The 22,893-nt window shown below is 44.5% G+C and overlaps 1 protein-coding gene across 6 annotated transcripts in view; it reads left to right on the top strand.

The window, feature by feature from the left end:
- Nucleotides 1–22,893, top strand: part of ELOVL5 (ELOVL fatty acid elongase 5) — a 70,224-nt gene that overhangs the window by 16,867 nt on the left and 30,464 nt on the right. Inside the window, exon 1 of one of the 6 annotated variants that reach the window (XM_027127517.1) lies at nt 17,855–17,874. The exons of the other annotated variants lie outside the window; for them this stretch is intronic. The gene's annotated coding sequence lies outside the window, so the exon portion shown is untranslated. Of the gene's footprint in view, nt 1–17,854; nt 17,875–22,893 lie in introns of those variants that run through there. 6 annotated transcript variants of the gene reach the window in all.

Genomic DNA, 22,893 nt, shown 5'->3' with positions numbered 1-22,893 from the left:
TGCTTTTCTTCCTCCAGTGGGGACTCTGCTTTCCTGTTGGTAATTATATTTCTGTGTGATGTCAGGGACATACCTGCCACTGACACCCCATTTAGAGGGAGAAGGAGGTGAGCCCCTGACCGGGCAGATGTGCTCCCCTGAGCAGGCTGCACTTTTAAGTTTGGGAAAACCTCCTGCCTGACGCTCTGTTGGACTCATTAGCAACATGAATCAGAGAACGGAGGACCCAGTGACAATTGGACAACTGAGGCGATAGTTAAATGGAAAGTGTGTTGTTCTAAAAGATGTTTCGTAGTGGCCGGAAAATGAATTTTTGACTGATTCTGAGCTCTCTCTCTCTCTTCCTCTCATATGTATGTGTGTGTATGTATATGTATATGTACATAAGCACTTCAGCATCTGTGTACTGGCTGGTGAGTTAATAACATTTTAGCTGCAGTACTACCTAATGTGACTTAGCCACAGGATATTTAGGTCTTATTACTTATGACTTAAAGTTTTAGGTTTTGGTGAATAAGAGTTTCCACGAGGAGTATCTTCATTTGAAAGGGAAGTATCATGCTAAAGAAACGTTCAGAGGTTTTAGCCCACATACTAATGTGAAAATCAGCTCATCCTGCTGTATATAATTTGAGTTACTGGGAAACCGGTAAGAATGTAATTATTTCACAGAGTGCTTTAAATTAAAATATATTCATTGTACGTTTTATTCATTACTGCTAGCTGGCTCTTTTTGAGGTATATTTGGGAATTTTGCCTTTTAAGTTGAGAAGCTAAATTAATGTCTTTTTAGAGATAAAACCTTACAGAGGGGAAAAAATTCTGTATGCAGTTTTTAATACAGCAACTCTCAGAGTTTTTGGTCTTAGGACCTGCCCTTCTAAAAATTACTGAGAACCTCAGAGCTTTTGTTTATGTGGGTTATATCTGTTGGTATTTATTCTATTAGAAATTGATTTTAAATTATTTTTAAATAATTTTAAATAGTAATACATCTAAAAGTAATAATTAGCGCATTACATGATAACATTGTCTATATTTTTATGAAAAATATTCTTTTCCAAACAAAAAGAAATGAGTGAAACCAGACATTTGACTGTTTTTGCCCATCACTTTGGTATCTGGCTTAATGAAAGACAGCTGGATCCTCTTCTCTGCTTCTGCATTCAATCTTTTGAGATATCACACATTATGTAGCCTCTGGGTCACTTAACAGTGAAGAGAGAGTTGAGATTGAAAAAGTAATCTCTTAGCAACATTACAAAAATAGTTTTGATCTTATAGAACCCCTGAAAAGGACCCAAGGACCTTCAGGTGTCTGGCCTACACTTTGAGAACCCCTGTTCTAACTAGAGCCTATTGTATTTTTAAATAAGGACCAACCTTCTACTTGGCTATGAAAACATCCTTCATGGGGGTGGGTGGTGGTGTCTTATTTCATCAGCTATTGCCTCCTGAGTCCTTCTGCCTGAATAAATTTCTTGATTTATGTCACAGGAGGATCTCTGAATGTCACCTTTGTACGTGAACTTCATCAGGTGGACTGGTTTTGGTCATTTTATCAAATAAATGTATCTGTAGGTCTGTAAGTACCATACTTCGGTAGGATAATATTTAAAAGTAAATTTATGTCATCTGAATATGCTGGTTGCTTGCATAGGTGCTCTACTGGAGGACTGTAGTGTTCAGGGTTTTTTGTTGGTTTTTTTAAAAATTATTTTATTTTATTTTATTTATTTGGGCTGTGTTGGGTCTTTGTTGCTGCACGCGGGCTTTCTCTAGTTAGGGCGAGCGGGGGCTACTCTTCCTTGTGGTGCGCGAGCTTCTTACTGCAGTGGCTTCTCCTGTTGCGGAGCACGGGCTCTCGGCACGCGGGCTTCAGTAGTTGTGGCTCGCGGGCTCTAGAGCGCAGGCTCAGTAGTTGTGGTTCGCGGGCTTAGTTGCTCCGCGGCATGTGGGATCTTCCCAGACCAGGGCTCGAACCCCCATCCCCTGCATTGGCAGGTGGATTCTTAACCACTGTGCCACCAGGGAAGCCCTAGTGGTCAGTTTGTAAAATAAAAATCCAGAGCAGAAAGGAGTTAATCAAGAGTAAGGTCTCAGTGTGGTGTAAACACCTTTTTCAAAATTTTTATTTATTTATGTATGCATGCATGCATGCATGTATGTATGAATGCATGCATGCCACGGCATACAGGAACCTTAGTTCCCCGACCAGGGATCGAACCTGCGCCCCCTGCAGTAGACCATGGAGTCTTAACCACTGGACCGCCAGGGAAATCCCGTAAATACCTTTTTAGATGTTCGAGATGATCATTTCTTTCCCCCCCCATTCTCTTTGCCATCTATACATTATTGTATTGGGGCCTTCAGATTGGCTGTCTTTTGGAACAGTTTAAAAATAGCTAACTTCCTTTTTGTTCATGCCTGTTTGATAGATACTACTTAACTTTCTTTTTAGTTACTGCTGATTTTGGACAGCGCTTTTGCTTTAATCAAAATTTCCTGCATCGCGTCCCCACATCACCTTGTTCTCTTTAACCATTTAACCTTTATATTCTTGTGTTACACAAAGGTTCTTCTGGCGTTTTTTGTATGTCTGATCATGTAGAGTTCTGCTCTGGGGACTCGTCAACCCGGCATCTGCCTCCCCTTTCCTTTACTCTAGGGACTTCTTTCAGGATGTTTATAACCTCAGGTTCTGTGATGTCTGAATGAGGTGCCAGTGCACACTGAGCTGCTCACTTCCAGATGCTGAGGTGTCTCTCTGGGATGTATTTTGCACTGTCCAGTATAGTAGTCACCAGTCACAGAGCACTTGCAGTGTGGCTAATGCAAGTGAGGAACTGAGGTTTTTCATTTACTTTTACTTAATTTACATTTAAATAGCCATGTGTGGCTCAGGTCTCTCTAGACCATGCAGCTCCCAGGGTGTCTGACAGCTTCCTTTTACTGACTCCTGCCCGGCTCAGTCTTGACCTCAGAGTCTCTTGCAGGTTCGTCTATTCATTTTTATAAGTTTTGTGTATATTTTATCTGTCAATTTTAGAAGTAGCACATAGGTTTCAGCATCTGTAGACTGCCTTACTGCCGGAAACAGAACTAGAGGGAATATTGGAGCTAAAAAAGTGAAGGCTGTTTGATGTTGGCTGCTTTTTATGAGATCTTGAAGTGGTTCTAGGTGAGATTCAAGGGTAAATAGGGTTAAGGGGAAAGATTTTAGGTTGGGGAGACTTGAACAGATTTGTCAGCTGATAAAAGGATCCTACAGAGAGAGGAAATTGAAGGTAAAGGGGGAAGTGGAGTTGAACAGTCAGTTCTTGAAGGAGGCAGGAAAGTAGGAGATGCTAAGCCTCCCTTTATGAATTGGGAGGGGAAAGAGTAGGTTGTTTTTCGGGGTTTTTTTTAAGTATTTGATTTTTTTTTTTTCCAAGCAAAAGTCTACGAAATCAACCTTTTTTTTTTTTTTTTTGTGGCCGTGCAGCACGCGGCATCTTAGTTCCCCAGCCAGGGATCAAACCCATGCCTGCTGCAGTAGAAGCGTGGACCATCAGGGAAGTCCCTGAAATTAACCATTTTGAAGTGGACAGTTCAGTGCATGTAGTTCACCCACAGTGTGGTGCTCCAGCCACCTGTGTCTAATCTTGAAACATTTTCATCCCCCACAGGAGACCCTGTGCCCATCAGCCGTTCTCTGCCCGCCCTTTCCCTGCAGCCTCTGGGCAACACTAATCTTTCTATCTTTATGGATTTGTTTATTCTGCATATTTCATATAAACAGAATCATACAGTATGTCGCCCTTTGTGTCTGGCTTCTTGGCATAATGTTTGGAGTTTCATCCACTTGTAGCATGTAACAAGCGCCTTGACATTTGAAGGCGAGGGAGTTTCCGGGAATTCATATTGACAGCCTGAATCTCAACAGAACGAGTCAGTTCGGCCAGTTGGATTTACCGAGGATTAAGGCTCCACAGGGGCAGATGTGGCGTCAAGAGTATTTGTGGGATGACCGACTGAGGTCCACACTGAGGGGAAACACACCCCAGGGGCCAGCGCTGGGGGGGATGGACATCGAAGTTCTAGATCAGGTGATGGTAACCGCCACAGCGAATTGGCTGCCAGTGGGGGCAGGCGGGGGAGGACCCTCCTTTAAGAGGGGGAGGAATGTCCTATTTCCAAGTGGGGTAAATTTGGGGCCCTGAGTTAGAGCCTATCTGCAGCGGAGGGAGCCTCTTCTGCCTGCAGATCAGGGGGCACCGTGCCGCCTGCTGCATGAACCGACCAACCGCACGTCCGAGGCAGGTGAGGTGGGAGCCGTGTCCTCCTGCGCTGGGTGGCAAGGCAGCCCTGCTGCGCTGGGGACTTCCTCAGAAGCGGGGGGCGGTGTGGGGTGGGGTGTGGGAAGCAGCCCCAGCCTTTCTTGCTGCTTCCTTTGATGAAGGTCATAAAGGGAGTCAGCCCCCCTGGTTGGTGCTGGGAGCAGTGATGGAGGCAGCAGCGTTGCTGGCAAGGCTGCCCGGGGCCCCGGCTGTTTTCACCCACTGCTTGTGGAATAAAGGTCAGAGGACTTTCAAGGTCTTCCCCATCTTGTCCCCAGTCTGCTCTCCAGCCTCTTGACCCTGCAGCACTCATCCCCCAGATATGCAGTGGGCACCCCCGTGTGCCCAGCACCGAGCTGATGGTCCATGTGAAGCAGACACACACAGCCCTTGTCCTCGAGGACTTAGGTCCTCAGTGTTCGTTCATATCTGGACTGTGATTAGAGTGTAAACAGAGGGACCTCACCAAACCTGGGGCTTTGGGGAAGAGGAGTCAGGGAGGGTTTGTCCGAGTGAAGGACCTTTATGCAGAGGTGAGGTCAGAGGGACCTTTATGCAGGAGGCTGAGGGAGCTTTCCCTGCACAGGACGTGCCTGCAGAAAGGAGAAGGTGGAGGGAGGTGGGTGTGGTCGGGGCAGTGGGCGCGAGGGGAGGGCAGTCTTGGGCTGGAAGCAGGTGTGAGCCGGTGATGGAGGGGCTCTAAGCAAATGAGGGATTGTAGGTCGTATCCAGAGAACAAGGGACACATTGTTGAAAGGCTTCAGGCAGGAGTGGGCCTGCAGATTTTGGTGGCTCTGGTGCAGTGTGTGGGGATGGATGGGAGGGGACAGGGCTGGGTGCTCGGGACTCGCCAGCTGGGAGGCCACATGGAAGAACACGGCCTGGGCTAGTGGTGTGGACGGGAGAGGTGGGTGTATATAAGGTACTAGGGGAGAGCATCGGCATGCTCAGAGATGGTGTTGCCCAGGTGCGCTGCCCCCTGCCTGCCGTATCCTTCCACGCTTCCACGCCTCCTTTCATGCTGTGCTTCAGCTTGAAACACCCATCAGCATTCTGCCTCCTAGGCCTTCCACCTGGTAAAAACCCTTAACCTGGCCCCTTGCCACTTGTGTGAAGTCTGCCCTGATCCACCGCTCGGAATAAATTCATTTAACATTTATGGAGCATTCACATGTTTTAATGTGTTTTAAATCATTGCCGACACTTTTCTGGTGAAGGCGGAATCCTATCACATGCCAGTCAGTCATGTGACCGCTTCATTCTTCCCAAAGTGTGGCGGCCCCCTTCCCCCTCTGCTCCTTGGATGCTGTCCTTCATTTGTCCTTCCCAAATCCCTTGGCCTACCCATACCTACTGCTCTTTTAAGAGTTGGTCCAAGCCCCACTCCTCTGGGGAGTCTCTCTGGGCATCCCAGCCCCAGATCTCTCCCTCCTCCTCACAGTGCTCAGTGCTTTGGTGCTTCTTCTCTTTTACTGGGTGCTCTTGTGGTATTAACTTTCTATGTGTGTGTGATTCCAGATAGGTTAGACAGTTGTGGACTGTTTCCTGTCCCCTCCATCAAGAAGAGCACTTGTGCATAGTATCCGTAGCAGACTTATAACCACCCTAAATTCCTGTAAGTGATAGATAAGATATGGGTACTGAAATGGATAGATGTGACACTTGGATGTAAGTATCATATGCTGGTTTATGACACAGTAATGGGTATCTTAACCTAGAATTTGTTTTGGATTGAAGAGTAAATACCCACATGATTCTCCTCTGCTGTAGCTTTCCATACATTGTTTCGTTCTTGGACAGGACATCCAACCCCGAGGAGGTTGGTCGGTGGTAAATAGAGTGTGAAGCAAATGGCATTTTGGAGGATGAGCTGAGCACTGACCTTCCTGATGGAACTTAACCCCAGGATGGGATCCTCACCTTGGAACTGGGCCTAGGGGCGGGGCAGAGTCAGGAGACCCAGCGACCTTTGGCACAGTGCCTTTCTACCTTTTTCAGGCTGTGTGGGAACGGGGTTATCAGCGTCCAAAAAAAGTCCTTGGCCTCAGGTTAATCTGTACTCCCAGCTGTTGGGTGAGGGGAGGTGCTTATTTATGCAATATCCCCACAGGCCCTCTCTGGTGTTCGTACTCTCTGAAAGTTCTATGTCAAACCTCAAGCTAATGCTTCTCCTTCTTGATACTCTTTGGAGTTGGAGACATTCTGATTTTATGATAGCCCATTCCTCAACTTTCTGTCTTGGTTTAAGACTAGATCGTTATCCCAAACTCATTGCCATGGGTCTCTTTATTTTTTTAATCTTTTAACTATATATCCATGTTCTAAAAAAAATTGTGTATTTTTAATCACATCAGTTGATGTAATATCTAGAGATAGAGATAGGTCCATACTGATTTAATTATATGCTGCATATCCATATTTTAAAGGGATTTGGGAGCTCATTTCATTACTCATCCTGGCTCTAGAAACTGACCAGTGCTGTACGTGGTGGACACATTTCTCATTCCGTATCATGTTATCCTCCAGGGCACTTAAACCAGAAGTTTCCACTTGAGATTCTTTTCAGCTTATAGCCTCACTGAAATTACTTTATCACCATTATTTGCTTTTCTGTCATTTCTAAGCAGGCTTGCCACCTGAGATTTAATATGACTTCATTGATGCTGTGAGCAGGACACCAACCTTCTTTCGGACTCATTTGAATGGGGAAGAAAAACCAAATCAAGTGTATGTCCCATAAACATTGTAGCCAATAGTAACCATGGGTCCAGTGACATTCTGTTTTGTACACCATTGTCTTGGTGTTAGGATGCCTTGGGCATAAATCATTTCTTACAAAACCTTAGATTGTTACTTAGAACCCAGTAGTGTGTTATAGGTATTCGTAGGTGGCCAGTGGATGTACTTTCATTTTTCCTAGTAGAGTTAAACTTAGTCAGATTTTAGCATGAGAGGCAGCTAAGAGCTTAGTTTGTTTGAACCCCCGAACCAAGTACAGGCTCTGTCATCGTGTGCAGTACCTTCTAGTATGCGAGGCTCCATTTCCTTCTCTGTAAAGTAGGGAAAAGACCCTTTAAAGGTTACTGAGAAGATTGAATTAAGTGGTGCACGTGAGGGTGCCCGGAGTGATACTTAGCACACACTGAGCGTTCAGTGTTAGTTACTATTCAGATAATCATCATTGTGTTTTCGGTTTTTAATGATCTTACCACCCTGAAGCCAGGGATTCTCTAAAGGAAAAATATTATGATTTCATAACGAAGTCTTCTTAACTCATTAATGAGGCATTACAGTCTGTAATGATCTGAGATTTGTTTGATGCTGGGATAAATTGGGCCAGAGTTAATGCCATTTCATCCTGTTAGACTTTGTATAGCTTATCTCATTGCCTGCCTGACATTTTGCTGATCAAAATTTCCTTTCCCCCGATGGTGGACCACTTGTCGTTATGAGGATTTTTATGATCCAAGTAGCAGTTGGTTGATTCTAAATCGAAGCTTTGGGTTCAACCTTTTTTGTTCTGGATGCAGGTGACTGAGCTGAAAAGTGCAGGCGAGAGGACACCTTGGGGTTTCTCATTTGTATCCTGTGAAATGCATATGAACTTTCTCTGTGAACAAGTCAAAATATTTTTCTAACTGCTCACTCAGTGCCTCCACATGGGATTGGAAAAACCAAGCTGTTTTTTGCTGCTTTATTGATAGTAATACTAATGACATAAACTGGATTTGGCTGCTGCAGAGCAAACAATGCCCTGTCTTCTGCAAAATGTTACGTACACAGTTAAAAACCACCTGGAAGCATCATCTTAATTCAAGTTCTTAAATACAGAAAACATTCGGCTTTTTAAAAGCTAGTTTTATGAGCCTCTGTTACTAGAACCGGATTTACTGTTGCTTTGCGGGGCTCCTTCCTTTGTGGTTGGGTTTGTAGAGTCCACTTTTTAAAAAACAGTCCATGGGCTTCCCTGGTGGCGCAGTGGTTGAGAGTCCGCCTGCCGATGCAGGGGACACAGGTTCGTGCCCTGGTCCGGGAAGATCCCACATGCCGCGCAGCGGCTGGGCCCGTGAGCCATGGCCGCTGAGCCTGCGCGTCCGGAGCCTGTGCTCCGCAACGGGAGAGGCCACAACGGTGAGAGGCCCGCGTACTGCAAAAAAAAAAAAAAAAATGCTTGGACTGTGCTTTTTAAATGCATGCTGTCCTCAAGGATCACTACTGTGTATGTAAGACGAATGCTTCTCTTAGAGGTTTAAAAATTGGTAACTAGACTGAGTTCCTGGGTTTGAGGGGGGATCTTTGTGGAATGCAGACAATTCCATTTACTAATAACCTGAGAGAAGGAAAAACTCTTAACATAAGTGACCAATTAAATTGCAGCTTATATTCACAAATCAATTCTTAAGCAGAGGATACACAGAATTTATTATTCATTTTTCTTTTATGACCATTAGCCAGAAATGACTCTTTATACATTTATTCAATGTTTATTCAGCTGTTGGGCTTTCTGTATGATTTATATTTCTAATATATACATAGAGCATTTTGTATTAGACTAAAAAATAAAATCTCTTTTTCCTTCATGACATTACCCAGTCCTGGCCAGGGTGCAGTTTATATAGGCCGTTCACATAGTCCCTGCTGGTAGGAATGTTAATAGGTGAAAATGTTTTGGAAAGAAATTTTGCCATATATATTATATGAAGACCCTTAGACATGATTGACCAATTTCTGGGAATCTCATTCAAGGAAGTAATTTAATATACAGCTAAAGTTTTACGTGCAGAGATGGCCATCACAATATTATTTAAGAGTAGTAAAAACTTGGACGTCCCTGGTGGCGCAGTGGTTAACAATCCGCCTGCCAGTGCAGGTGACACAGGTTCAAGCCCTGGTCTGGGAAGATCCCACATGCCGAGGAGCAACTAACCCTGAGTGCCACAACTACTAAACCTGCGCTCTAGAACCCGCAAGCCACAACTACTGAGCCTGCGTGCTGCAACTACTGAAGCCCGCACACCTAGAGCCCGTGCTCCGCAACAAGAGAAGCCACCACAGTGAGAAGCCCGCGCACCGCAACAAAGAGTAGCCCCCGCTCGCCGCAACTAGAGAAAGCCAGTGTGCAACAATGAAGCCCCAGTGTGGCCAAAAATAAATAAATAAATAAATTTATTAAAAAGAATAGTAAAAACTTGGAAACAGACCAAATGACTAATAATGGGGGAATAATTAAAGCATTTATATAAATATTGCTCCAAAACTCAGATTAGGTTCATGAAGATAGTAATTGCTGCAGTGTTGAAATGCAAGATTATGCAAGTATATGCTTTTTAAAAGCATATAGAATAGTGGAATATATTTTATTTATATATTTATTATATAATACTAGCATAGCTCTGTGCTAAATGCTGTACACGAACCACTTCATCTGAGTACATAGGTATTATTTTTACTCCCATTTGAAGGGAATATTTCAGGTGAGGCAACTGAGGCTTTCAGAGGTTAACTTGCCCAAGATCACTCTGCTTGTAAACGGCAGGAGGAGGGACATGGATTCTACCACACTCTCAGAGGCTTTTTGTTTTTACCTTAAAATGAAACCAAAAAAAAAAACCTCTTCTATTTTTTCAAGTTCCTGCAATAAACATCCCTTTTTTATTTTCAGTGTAACATAGGAACTAGAGTGCAGTGGTTAAAAGAGCCGGCTGTGGAGTCACTCTGCCTGCTACGGGCATGACCTTGGATAAAGGACTTAGCTGCTGTCTGCCTCAGTGTGCTCACCTGTGAAAAGGGGACGTGTGAAAGGGCTGGTGTGAGGGTCAAGTGAGATCATCCTTGTAAATTCATAGCAGAAAGACTGGCACTGGCACGTTGTGAGGACTGAGTGTTAGTTGCTCTTGCTATCATCATGATGCTCTTCAAAGAAAAGGACTTGAAAATAAGAAAAACCATTTGAAATGGTGGCCTGCGCTGTCCTAAGTGGTTTTCAGATTCTCGCAGAGATGTTTGATGGGAGGGTGACTTCGGAAAGCTTTTTTGTGGCAGTCATTAGCAGACCATTTAGTGAAGGGAAATAGCAATTTGCTAAATAATTCAACCCCCTGAAGTGTGTAATTCATGTTGGAGTGTAGCTGGCTTAGTGTTTTCTTAGGACAAGAAGAGCATAAATCCCTAAACAAATGCGTGGCTTAGGTCCTAGCTTAAGCTTGAACTTCTTATACTTAACATTACTCACTCAGTGCACAGTTCATCTTGCAGATTTTTCCCTATAAGGGAACACATCACTACAGTGAATGTTCACTAATTTGCACTCCAGTAATTCACAACACATGGCCTGCCTGTTGACTCAGCAGGCACGATGCGTCTATGATGAACAGAATCGGTGGCCAGGCGGTACATTTCTAGATGGTCAGAACCTTCCCTATTCCCTTCTTCCCTCCTACTTATCCCTGTGCTCCGTGACTCATAGGATAGCACTGCGTGCAGGGTGCAGAGTCAGAACCAGAATTAGGGCTTCCTCCTCTCGCTCCCCTCGCCTTCCTGCCACCCCTCCTGTGGCCCCTGGTTCCCTCCCCTGCCGTGGCCTCACGGTGTCCTCCATCTCCTGTGTGGACTATTGTGGCAGTCTTCTGACTTGACCTTGATATCACTCTCTTTCCAGCCTCCCACCCACCCTCACTCTCACCCCCCACCCCTAATCTAAAATCAACCAGTAGAGCCCTTAGCTGCTTCTCCAACATGGGTTTTCACTTTTCTCTCCCCTCCCCTTTGTCCCATCCCCCACTGGCAAGCCTTACACGTGACTGTGACCCACCGGTCCCTACGTAGAATCGTTACGTCCTTTGTCGAGGCATCTCCCTCAGCTTGCTAGTTATCCTTTCTCCCTAGTGAGACTGACTTCTCCGGAGGCAGGTGTGTGTCCTGTGGCTCTGTGTCCCAGTGCCTCCCACGGTGCGGTGACTGTGCTCCAGGATCATAAAAGCAGCTGCCGCGAATCGAAGTGCCCCCTGCATTGCCCCAAGCGTGTCATATCATCTCACAACAACCCCGTGGGGTGTAGGCATCATTACACACGTGTTTAAAGTCCAGGGAACCGGGGTCTGTACAGCTTACCAAAGATCATATTACAGTGTTAAGTGTCAGAGCCCAGAGGGTAGTAGCTCACATTATACATATTACATGAAATTATTTTCGTGTAGAAATAGTGAGAATCTATACTCACAGGCAGCACTTCATTATGAGTTAAGTAGTTTAGGGCCTGTCTGGAGATCTGTCAGCTACTTATAGCTAGGGTTCTTAATTTGGGGATTGAGGGTCCTTAGGATTTGGGGGAGTTTGTCAATTTTATCCAAACTCTCTGTCATCTGGGGATAGAAAGAGGGTCATCTTCACTTTTTTTTTTTTTTAACCTTTGCTTTAATCGTATTTTTACAATTGGAGTGGAATCCCCAAAAGGTCTAGAACTGCTAATTTCACATTATTTCTATGCAAAATAGAATACAGAAAATAGAATTTTCCAAAGGCCAGATGACTAGTTTACAAAGTAACATCTGGAACACAACCCTTTTGTAAAGTAGAGATTATATGTTTTGATAACTTGAGGGAGTAAATGAATGAAAATGATTCACCTTAGAGACTAGGTTTTCTACAAGTAGCAATTACGGTCATTCCCTTTCCCTCTCAAAACCACCCTTCCGTTATACACTGAACGTTTGTGTGCCCTCACCCCCCATTTCATATGCTGAAGCCTTAACTCTCTGTGTGATGATGTTTGGAGGTGAGGCCTTTGGGAAGGGTTAGATGAACCTTGACCTTGGTCTTGCCAGCCCCCAGAACTGTGAGAAATAAATGTCTGTTGTTTAAACCACCTGTCTATAGTATTCTGTTACAGCAGCCCAAGCTGACCAAGACACTCTTCCTTTCCTTCTCCAACCTGAGGGCATATATTAAATTGTTCATGTATATGAAGAAAATTATTGGGGAAAACCGTAATACATTTTAAACATGTCCCTGCTTCTGTAGTCCCGTTAGTTTTCTTCAAGTTAAGTGTGTTTATTTGGTTCTGCCTAGGAATATGTGATAGCTTTTCCAAATCAAAGTAGGGTATTATGTATCCTTTTATATCTGTCACCCCCCAATTAAATGTCTTGTCTTGGAACATTTGTGGGGTTTCTTTGGGGGGGGTTATTTATTTTTATCGGAGTATAATTGCTTTACAGTGTTGTTAGTTTCTGTTGTATAGCAAAGTGAATCAGCTATCTGTATACATATCTCCCCTCTTTTTAGGATTTCTTTCCCATTTAGGTCACCACAGAGCATTAAGTAGAGTTCCCTTTGCTATACAGTAGGTTCTCATTGGTTATCCATTTTATACGTAGTTTCAGAACATTTGTGTTTTTAAGTGAGCTAAGAACGTGGGTTCCAGCTGGGTGATAGATTTCTGAGTTTAGGGGGAAGGACCACATTCCCTATCTATCTCTGCCACCTACCGTGATGCCTTAAAACACATTTGCTGCTCACAGAAGGCATGTTGTTAAACAGTATATGCCGGTTTATATGCCTCAATTCTTTTCCTAAAATTTTCACCTGATTGACTTCTTCAGGAAAGATACCTTACAAGTTCTTTTTCTTTTTTTTCACACACACACACACACACACTGTATTTTATTTTTACACGAGATAAATAGACTGACACCAAGCATTGTAAATGGATGTCCACAACAAAAGCAACGATTGCAATTACCAAACACGAAACACACTCATACTGTGTCATAATATTGACATTCAGTCCAGGAATCCTCCACGGTAAGAGCTCCTTTACTTTGCAGTGCCTTACAAGTTCTATACGTAAATATTTTTGCTCCTCCTAACTGTGTCCTTAATTGTCATTTTCAGATCTGTTAGTGTCTCTCCCTTGGTGTTCCAGCTGTAGGTGGGCACCTAATTTTCATGCTAATTTGATCACTGGCTTGCCTTTCTTCGTTTTGTTATGGCAAAATGGCTTTTATGACAGCTTGGAGTTGGATATTGGTACTTGGGGAGAATTGAAATGAAGGGAAACTCTTGTTATCAGCCAGTCAGAATATTCATTTACATTAATGTGACTTGCTAAACTACTTGGAGTTCCACTAAAATGTAATCACTTTAGGGCCTAATTCTCAGTTATTTCACCTTTAATGGTTGTCAAGGGGGTTTTAAACACAGTGGCACAGTTGTTGAAAGTAGCACTAGGTGAAACGGAGAAAAGCTTTGCTAGGAAGAGATCTAATCTTACTGGAGAATTTTGAGAGAGGTATACAGAAGTCCCCGCAGCCCTTACTAGACAGTGTCTGTGCTCTGGGCAGCTGTGGGCGTGGAAGGCTCCTTCCCGTCCTGAGGGCAGCAAGGCCCCCTGCAGGGCACAACTTGTGCCCACACTGCACACACCCAGGAAACCGGAATCACAGAACGGTAGGACTCCTCCACTTTATAAAAGTGCTTCTTCGCCACTTTCTGTTTTTCATTGGATTGACAAGAAAGTGACCCAAAAGGTAGAAGAAAACAGTTTTTATTTTTCATAATGAAGTAAGCTTTTCTTCATATTTTTCATTTATCAAAAAAACATCTAGAATCTGACAACTCAAAACTATTGATGATGCCTAAAGTTTTCTATGTTCTGTGTAGAATAGAAAGCGGCACGGAGATAACGGATGGCAGGAACTTCTTATTTAAACCAGAGAGGCGGAATAGATTTACAGATTTATCCCAGTTATCTATGCCTGCTCCATCCGTGGTTCTGTAAAATGGCATTGGTTCAGACTCTGGAACACTTCAAGATCACAGAATGCCCCTGAATCATCAAAGCTTTGATTTTATTCGGGAAGATTTTATTTGATACGTTTAATGATTTTCTTACTCTCTGAAAACTGGCCTATGTGAGAGGTATGGTCCCTTGAAGTCAATCAGAACATTAGGCTGGTCAAACAGTATTCCTGTCGCCTGAGTAGTCTGGGTAAATAAGCGTTTACTGGGAGGCTAAATCAGACAGTTCTGAAAATTAAAGTAGTGAAAACTCTAGCATTTAGGTGAAGGGTTAAGCTTTCATGAATGAGGTTATAGTTCACACTATTCCTTTCCAGCAGAATTCATTAACAGATGCCAAAAAGTCACAACTGTGTGTTAGTGGAAGGTGCAAGGGGGGCGTGAGGAGATTGAATTTTTTAAAAAGTCAAATGCTTAGTCTTGTTTATTGGTTTGTTTTCCACTTTTGTGGATTTTTTTTTAATGTAACTTGTTATTTTGAGGTCATTTCAGGTTCATAACTAAGAAATAACACAGAGATCCCAGATCCCAAGTACCCTTTACCCAGTTCCCCCTCCCTGGTAACATGGTGCAGAGCTGTAGTTTGGTACCACAATGAGGTTGCTGACATTGTTACAGAAAAGATACAGGACGTTTCCATCAGCACATGTTGCCCTTTTATAGCCACATCTGCTTCCGTCCTGCCTTCACTACATCTCTAACCCCTGGTAACTGCTCATCTCTTCTCCATCTCTATAATTTTGTCGTTTCAAAAGTGTTATATAAAGGGATTGGCTTTTTTCTACTAAGTCTCTAGAGATTCATCCAGGTTGTTACATGTATCAGAAGTGTGTTCCTTTTGTTGCGGAGAAGTGTTCCATGGTGTGGATGTACCACTATTTGTTTAATAATTCACCGGTTGAAGGGTATCTTGGTTGTTTCCAGTTTGGGGCTATAATAGATAAAGGTGCTGTGAATATTCACGTATAGGTTTTTGAGTGCATGTCAGTCTTTTCTCTGGAATAAATGCCCAGTAACTTTATTTTAATGATGGCATACTGTTTGTATGCCTGCACCATAATTTGTTTAGCAAGTTACTTTCAGATGGGTATTTTTCTGCTGCTTATATCACTGATGACAATCTTATCATTAAATCTTAATGCACATCTGCTTTTATTTCCTTAGTATAAGGATTTCTACAAGTGAGCTTGAGTGTGCAGAATTTAAAAGCTTTTTTTTTAAGTATCTCTCATTTTTTAATGTTTATTTTTAATTTAAGTGCATCTGATTCCAGAACATTTTCATTACCTCAAAATCCCCATACACCTCAGCAGTTACTTCCCATCCTCCCCTCCCCCAGCCCCTGGAAACCACTAATGTACTTTGTGTCTGTATGCATTTGCCTATTCTGGACGTTTCCTATAAAATAGAATCGTGTAATGTGTGACCTTTTGTGTCTGACTTCTCTAACGTAGCATGATGTTTCCAAGGTTCATCTATGTTGTAACGTGTATCAGTTCTTCATACCTTTTTATGGCTGAAAAACATTCCATCGTGTGAATGTACTACCTTTTATTTATTCATCAGTTGGTGGACATTTGGGGTTTTACCCCCCCCCCTTTTTTGGGCTAATATAAATAATGCTGCTGTGAATACTTGGGTACAGGCTTTTATTTCTTCTGGGCATATACCTAGGAGTAGAATTGCTGGGTCATATGATAGCTCTGCGTTTCACTTTTTTAGGACCTACCAAACGATTTTCCACAGCAGATGTACCATTTGACAATCCCAAATGATGTATGAGTGTTCCAATTTCTCCATAGCCTCACCAACAACTGTGTCTTTCTTTATGATGATAGCATTCCTAGTGGGTGTCATATGGATCTTTCTAAAAGAGAAAGGGCCAGAGCTGTTGGGGTAACACTACCCTGCTGATAGGTGGCCACCTGACCTACCAGCTACGGAAAGCCCTCGGGCACTGCTAATATGGAGTTTCCCAGTGGTGTCAGTGGGCTGTCTCTGGGCTTCTGTAGAGGAAGAGGAGATTGTAGCCCTGCCTGTGCCTCATGCCAGAGCCCCTGACTTGGATGCAGTTCAGCGAGGGCCCAGGAAGCTGGGCGGGGTGGGGGTTTACCTACTCATCCTTTGGGGACCCAATTGCAGAAACTCTGAGGCTGAAAAATTTCCTTGCTAGCTTTTATCATAACAGCAATTGTTTTACTCATTCTCGGGGGGAAAAAAACACCCTTTCTTGGATACTGTGGGTAAAGGCTAGAAAGGCTTGTGGTTTCCATTTTCATAGGTGACATTTCAAAAGTCATTGCAGGGCTTCCCTGGTGGCGCAGTGGTTGAGAGTCCACCTGCCGATGCAGGGGATGCGGGTTCGTGCCCCGGTCCGGGAGGATCCCACATGCCACGGAGCGGCTGGGCCCGTGAGCCATGGCCGCTGAGCCTGCGCGTCCAGAGCCTGTGCTCCGCAACGGGAGAGGCCACACAGTGAAAGGCCCGTGTACAGCAAAAAAAAAAAAAGTCATTGCAGATCACAAGCTGCCAAAATGATAGCTTTAAAATGTACTTAAAAAAAAATTCTGTGTAGTAGTTAGCAGAGAGCACAAGATTTGTACATAGTAGGGTAACTAACTCTTCCCAGTGTGCCTGGGACTTGCCTGACTCTTTTTTTTTTTCCCCTGATATTGAATCCCAGGAAACCAAGTTCCAATAAATCAGGACACTTGGCCACCCTAAGTCATATAAACCTGCAGATAACGAAATGGACCTGCTTGTTGTTTGGCCAGGTTACTTAAAGTCTCTGAACTTTAGTTTCCTCATCCGGAAAATCGGGATAATTCCTTACTGAGTCTTTGAAAATCTGGTATGTAATAGACGCTCAATAAATGTTAGCTCCCTTGTCTTAAGCTTCAGACCATAGATGAAAGTTATATTCTTTTTATAACCAAATGCTATGTTTTCGATTACGAGCCTTTTCATTTCCTTCCCCGTTCCAATTAAATCAAGGGGGGGTGTGTGTGTGTTTACTTTTTATTTTTTAGGGCCGAGCTTCTAATTGGTGCCTTGGTTGAGTGTAGTAAGCAGCAGGAAGCCAGGGAAAGGGGAATTGGCTTTGAAGAGCCCCCTCTAACCGCCCGCAACCTGTTAATTTAGTCTATTGCTAAGTAACAGATTACTGCAAAATTCAGCAGCTTTAAACAGCAAACATGTATTATCCCACACAGTCCCTGAGGGTCAGGAGACCCAGAGAGGCTTAGCTGGGTGGTCCTGCCTCAGAGTCTGTGCTGAGGTGCCGGTGGGCCTGCAGTCTGCTTCCTCACTCACTCGGGTGTTGGCAGAGGCCTTGGTTTCTTTCTGCCTTGGCCCCCCCATAGGATGGCTCACGACAGGGCAGCTGGCGTCCCCGAAGGTAATCATGTGAGAAGCATACTGACCATGATGGAAGAAGTCACAGTGGCTTTTATAACCTCATCCCAGAAGCGACACACCATCCCTTCTGCTGTGTTCTACTGGCCCTACACACAGCCCTGGTCCAGTGCAGGAGAGGATCCCTGGGGACCACCTTAGAGGCTGCCTTCCACAGATGCCAAGTTCACATGAAGATACCTCTGTCCTCTAATCCAGGGACTGAAGCCGATAGGAAGTGGCTCAGTGTAGGACTGATAATAACGGAGCCTGAGCCAGAGCCCACCTCTTGGCCAGTGCCCGGATGCTTCCTGTCGTCCACCTTGCCTCCTTCCAAGCAGCACGTCCAGTTGGCTGTGGGCAGGTATGTGCTGTGAGTTCTGGCATTGGCAGCCACTTGGTGGTACCTCACACGTCCCCAGCTTGGTATGACCAAGCCTGCGGTTACTAAATCCCTCCTGTGTCCCGAGAACAGCTGCTGGGGGTGACACAGAGCAGGATAGACCCTCCCTCGCTGCGCTTTACAGGCCTGGCCTCCATTGACACCTGTCAGCCTGGGAAGCGCTGACAGAGGGTAAGGGGTCCCTCCTTATATTATGTTGTATTCCTTACAACAACATTCCAGAGTGGAGGAAGGGCTTACACTACTTAACGCCTGCTGGCTCTATGTTATATGTGCTATGTAACACTGTGTTTAAAAGGTAGGAGAACTGATCTCTGACTTTAATGAGGTTTATTTCAGCTTAAGAGATGATTCCCCCCCACCCCCTGTTCCCCACCCCGGCTGGTGGAGTTAGAGCAAACAGGGAATTGTAGCCTAATTTGTAGGAATGAAAAACATTTTGTCCTTGACCCCTGTCCTAGTCTAGACTCTTGTCATTGTAATACAATACATGGATACTGTCTGCAACAGATTTCATTAGTCCCAAAGCCCAGCTATGTACACAGCAGTAGTTCCCAAAGAAGCCTGGCTGCCCATCAAAATTACCTGAGGAACTTTTCAAAACAAAAAAACAAATTTCTCAGCCTCTTGACTACTGAATCAGTTTCTAGGAGTGGGTCCCAGAAATCTGTTTTTTAAAGCTTCTAGGTGATTGTGAGATGCGGACAGATTGGAAGACCCACTGATGTGAAACTGAAAGACGTGAAGGCATTCATTCATTCATTCATAGTCTCAGCCAGTAATCGGCAGTCTGTCGGGCACAGATCCAGGCTCTGAAGGCACAGATGGGAACATCAGAGGTGCTGCCCTTGAAGGCTTGGAGCTTAATGGGGCTTATGAACAAATGAGCAGATAATTACAGTATAACTGACAATCACAGCACTTTAAACAGAAGCCTATAATTTTATCACTGATGGAGATGGTGGAAGTGATGATGGGCGTATGAAAATGAGGCCAAGGAGGATTGCCACCCTTTTCCCACTGACTTCCCAAATAGGTCTTAATATGGAGATTCCTAAGATCTCTCTTACCAAGCATCATGAGTGAATACAACTGGTTGTTTTTGGTTTTTGTGTTTTTTCATTTTGTTTGTTTTTGGCTGCATTGGGTCTTCGTTGCTGCGCAGGGCTTTCTCTAGTTGCAGCAAGTGGGGGCTACTCTTCATTGTGTGCGCCGGCTTCTCATCGCGGTGGCTTCCCTTGTTGCAGAGCGCGGGCTCTAGGCACGTGGGCTTCACTAGTTGCAGCACACGGGCTCAGTAGTTGTGGCACTCAGGCCCTCAAGTAAGCATGCTTCAGTAGTTGCAGCGCGTGGGCTATAGGACATGCGGGCTCAGTTGCTCTGCGGCATGTGGGATCTTCCCGGGCCAGGAATCGAACCCATGTCCCCTGCATTGGCAGGCGGATTCTTAACCACTGTGCCACCAGGGAAGTCCCTACAACTGATCTTTTAAAATTTTAATTGAAGTATAGTTGATTTACAATATTGTATTAGTTTCAGGTGTACAGCAAAGTGATTCAGTTATATATTTTCAGATTATTTGCCATTATAGGTTATTATAAGATACCGAGTATTGTTTCCTGTGCTGTATAGTAAATCCTTGTTGCATATCTATTTTACATATAGTAATTTGTATCCGTTAATCCGTTAACCCTGTAGTACTAATTTATCCCTCCTCCGCCCCCCTTTCCCCTCTGGTGACCGTAAGTTTGTTTTCTACGTGAGTCTGTTGCTGTTTTGTATATAAATTAATTGCTGTTATGTTTTAGATTCCACATATAAGTGATATCTGATATTTGTCTTTCTCTGTCGGACTTACTTCACTTAGTGTGGTAATCTCTGGATCCATCCATGTTGCTGCAAATGGCAATATTTCATTCTTTTTTTATGGCTGAGTAATATCCCACTGTGAATACAACTGGTTTTGTTTTTGTTTTTTAACTTGATAGTGTTATTTAAAATTAATTCTGCATTTATTCTCATGGATAAAGCTGTGTGAACTCAAAACCACTCATACATATTGTCACCATCCTCTTCACAATGATCTTATGAACATGCCCCTTGAAAGGCCATACCGGGTATTTTAAGAGAGGTAGGTTGTGGGGTGGGAGACTTGGCTTCAAACTTCGGCTCCACCCAAAGTCTGTGACCTTTGGCATCTCAGCCCCCTCTGCAGCTGTAGTAAATGAATGAACTCATTGGGCATCTACCATGTGCTAGTTGCTAGGAGTACAAAAGGCATGTCAGGTACAGACTGACTTCTGCTCTGTGCTGATGGTATGAACACTGATCTTCTCTTCCACTCAGAAGTCAGTGACCAGTGTCCCCTTAACATTCCAGAGAATTTATCTAGAGACTTAAAAGTCTCCTGGATTTGCACATATTATGTCATCCCATCCAAAGTAGAGAATGCCAGAGCTGTGAGGTGTGGATGTGGGCAGGTTTCCTTGCCCATGGACTTTGCAGGGGACCCCAGTCTATGGCTTAGCAAAAACTCTCATGAACATTGAATGTGAAATTGGTCAGTGCCAGAGGTCTTTGTAATGATGATGATAACACAGATATGTTTGCATCTATTGTGTGCATGCATGATTGTAAATATTGTACATATTTTACGTATATTATTGACTCATTTAAACAGAGAAGGCACTGTCAATGGCCCTTCTTTTACAGGTGGGGAAATTAAGTAGCTGGCCCAAGCTCACACAGCTAGTAAGCGGTGGAGCAGGGGCTGGAACCCTGGCTGTCGGGCTCCCGCCCAGCGCTCGCCACAGGGTCTTTGCACACTGCCAACCACTGTGTTTCAGGAGGGCAGAGTGGCGTCTGTCTCTGTCCGTCGTTTTCCTAACGAGCAGTACTGCGTGCTGCTTGGCGCATAGCAGGCGCTTGTTAAATACTCAGCTGCCTTTCCGACGACTGGCAGCGTGAAGCGCAGCCACCCTCAGCACCACCAGGAGCACGGAAATAAAGCCGGTCATGGGAAGACCTGATCCCGGCACTCGGATCTTTCTCCTCGTCTCACCGCCTCGTGTGGATCGATGAGTTACTGTCAGCAAAGCTCTTTGTGGGAGCAGAGCTCTCCATCCGTCCACAGCAGTCTGGCCTTCATCCACCGGCAAGGGGCTTTCTGTGTCTATATTCGCTTCGTCTTCTTCCACATGACAGTGTGCTTCAACCGAAGCCAAGTGTCACTGGTTTTTTTATTCTGATTTCAAATGAGAATTGAGTCGTCCGAGAGTAATTTTCTACAGTGAACCCCCCTCTCCAGATGCTTGTGGGGTAAGTGGGTTGGTGTGTGGGGTCTTTACTGGGGAAGAACTTTGATGATATGTTCTGTTCCTTAGCTCTGAATAAGAATTCCCCTAGAAGCTACTAGAGGCCAAGGGGGAGTCACTTGACGCCTAACCTGGGACTTGGAGAAAAGGTGGAAGACAGAATGAACAGGGAGGAAGGACCACAGATGATTCATTTAAGAACAGAGTGGGTGTGACCCTCCACCGCTTTAGAAGAATAGAATGTCCTTCTTCGGCAATGGTTAGAATAGTGCTTTTCAGTTAACTGGTGGCAACCAAGGAGTTGGAGGTGACGTGGGCTTCCCTTTCAACCTGTCTCATCTAACTTTTGGATAAGGGAAAACTTGAGTGTGGCAGCATTTACAGTCCCCGCCCCCCCCCACACCCCAGTTGTCCATTACACCAGAACGAGGGGCTCAGCCTTTAACCGCAGCACTGACCTATAGCAGGACTTAGTGGTGCCTGGCGGTGCCCCAGCTTTGCAGTGACTGGCCTGAAGCCCAGCCAGAGCTGTGTCCTTTCTCACGTGCTTGCTGTACAGTAGGAGAGAATGACTCCGTCAGAGTATTAACGCGAGTTGGATGTGCCCTTAGAATGAGGGTAAGAAAGTATGAGAAGCTTATGGGGGAATGAGAGTAAGCACAGATTCCTGGATTGTCAGAATGAGAGGACCACATCAATTATCTGTTGATGTGGCAGATAATTTCTCCGGAGCCAAGATTTAATCCGGAGTTATCTTTTTTTTTTTTGCGGTATGTGGGCCCCTCACTGCTGTGGCCTCTCCCGTTGCGGAGGACAGGCTCCGGACGCACAGGCCCAGCGGCCATGGCTCACGGGCCCAGCCGCTCCGCGGCATGTGGGATCTTCCCGGACCAGGGCACGAACCTGTGTCCCCTGCATCGGCAGGCGGACTCTCAACCACTGCGCCACCAGGGAAGCCCCAGAGTTATCTTCTTTTTAAGTGCCAGCACTCTAAAGGGATTCTCTTGTCAACTTGCTTTCATATCTGGAAGCTTGTTAGTGCTTAGATGTTTTTCTCCTTAGGGTCTCTATGACAGTTGTATATTTTAACATTTCTGAGCAGATGTGGTCATTTTCCTCCTCTTATTCCCAAGCTGATTTTCTCCAACCAAGAAAAACCTTTTTAAATTCAAGAAACAGTGTTGTGACTACCAAATTCAAGCACCATTTAATGTTTTGTGTTATTGGCAGCAACTTGGAATGTTCCCATGCCTGCTTAACAGGAGTTGACTGTTAAGGGGATGAATGGGTTGGAGAATAGAAAGTGGAGGGAGATTTCCTCCTGACCCCTTGGAGCTGGAAGCTCAGTTTAGCTGACTCATTTTTAGATGAACTGTGACAATTCTAAGTGAATAAATAAATAAAACGGGACACGATGAGGAAGCTAACAGTAGTTAAATGTCTGCAGTAAACACATCTTTAAACCAAAAGCAATGTGACTTGACTGATTTCACAGGAAAGGGGGCTTTCAAAGCAAGCTGACTTCTCCCTGCCACCATTGCCTTGGCAGCAAGAAAAACCAGGGCTTGACCCTGAAAATCAATCGTCACTGCTAAGCTTGAGAGTCAGCAAACAGCCTGGTTGTGGGTTTAGGTAATTAACTTCCTTTAGGTAATTAACTTCCTTT

The sequence above is a fragment of the Aethalodelphis obliquidens genome, unplaced genomic scaffold (assembly GCF_003676395.1).
Source record: "Aethalodelphis obliquidens isolate GAN/ISIS:26980383/991018 unplaced genomic scaffold, ASM367639v1 scaffold31, whole genome shotgun sequence".
Taxonomy (NCBI): domain Eukaryota; kingdom Metazoa; phylum Chordata; class Mammalia; order Artiodactyla; family Delphinidae; genus Aethalodelphis; species Aethalodelphis obliquidens.
The sequence above is the reverse complement of the archived record's forward strand: the minus strand, read 5'-3'. Positions and strand labels throughout refer to the sequence as shown.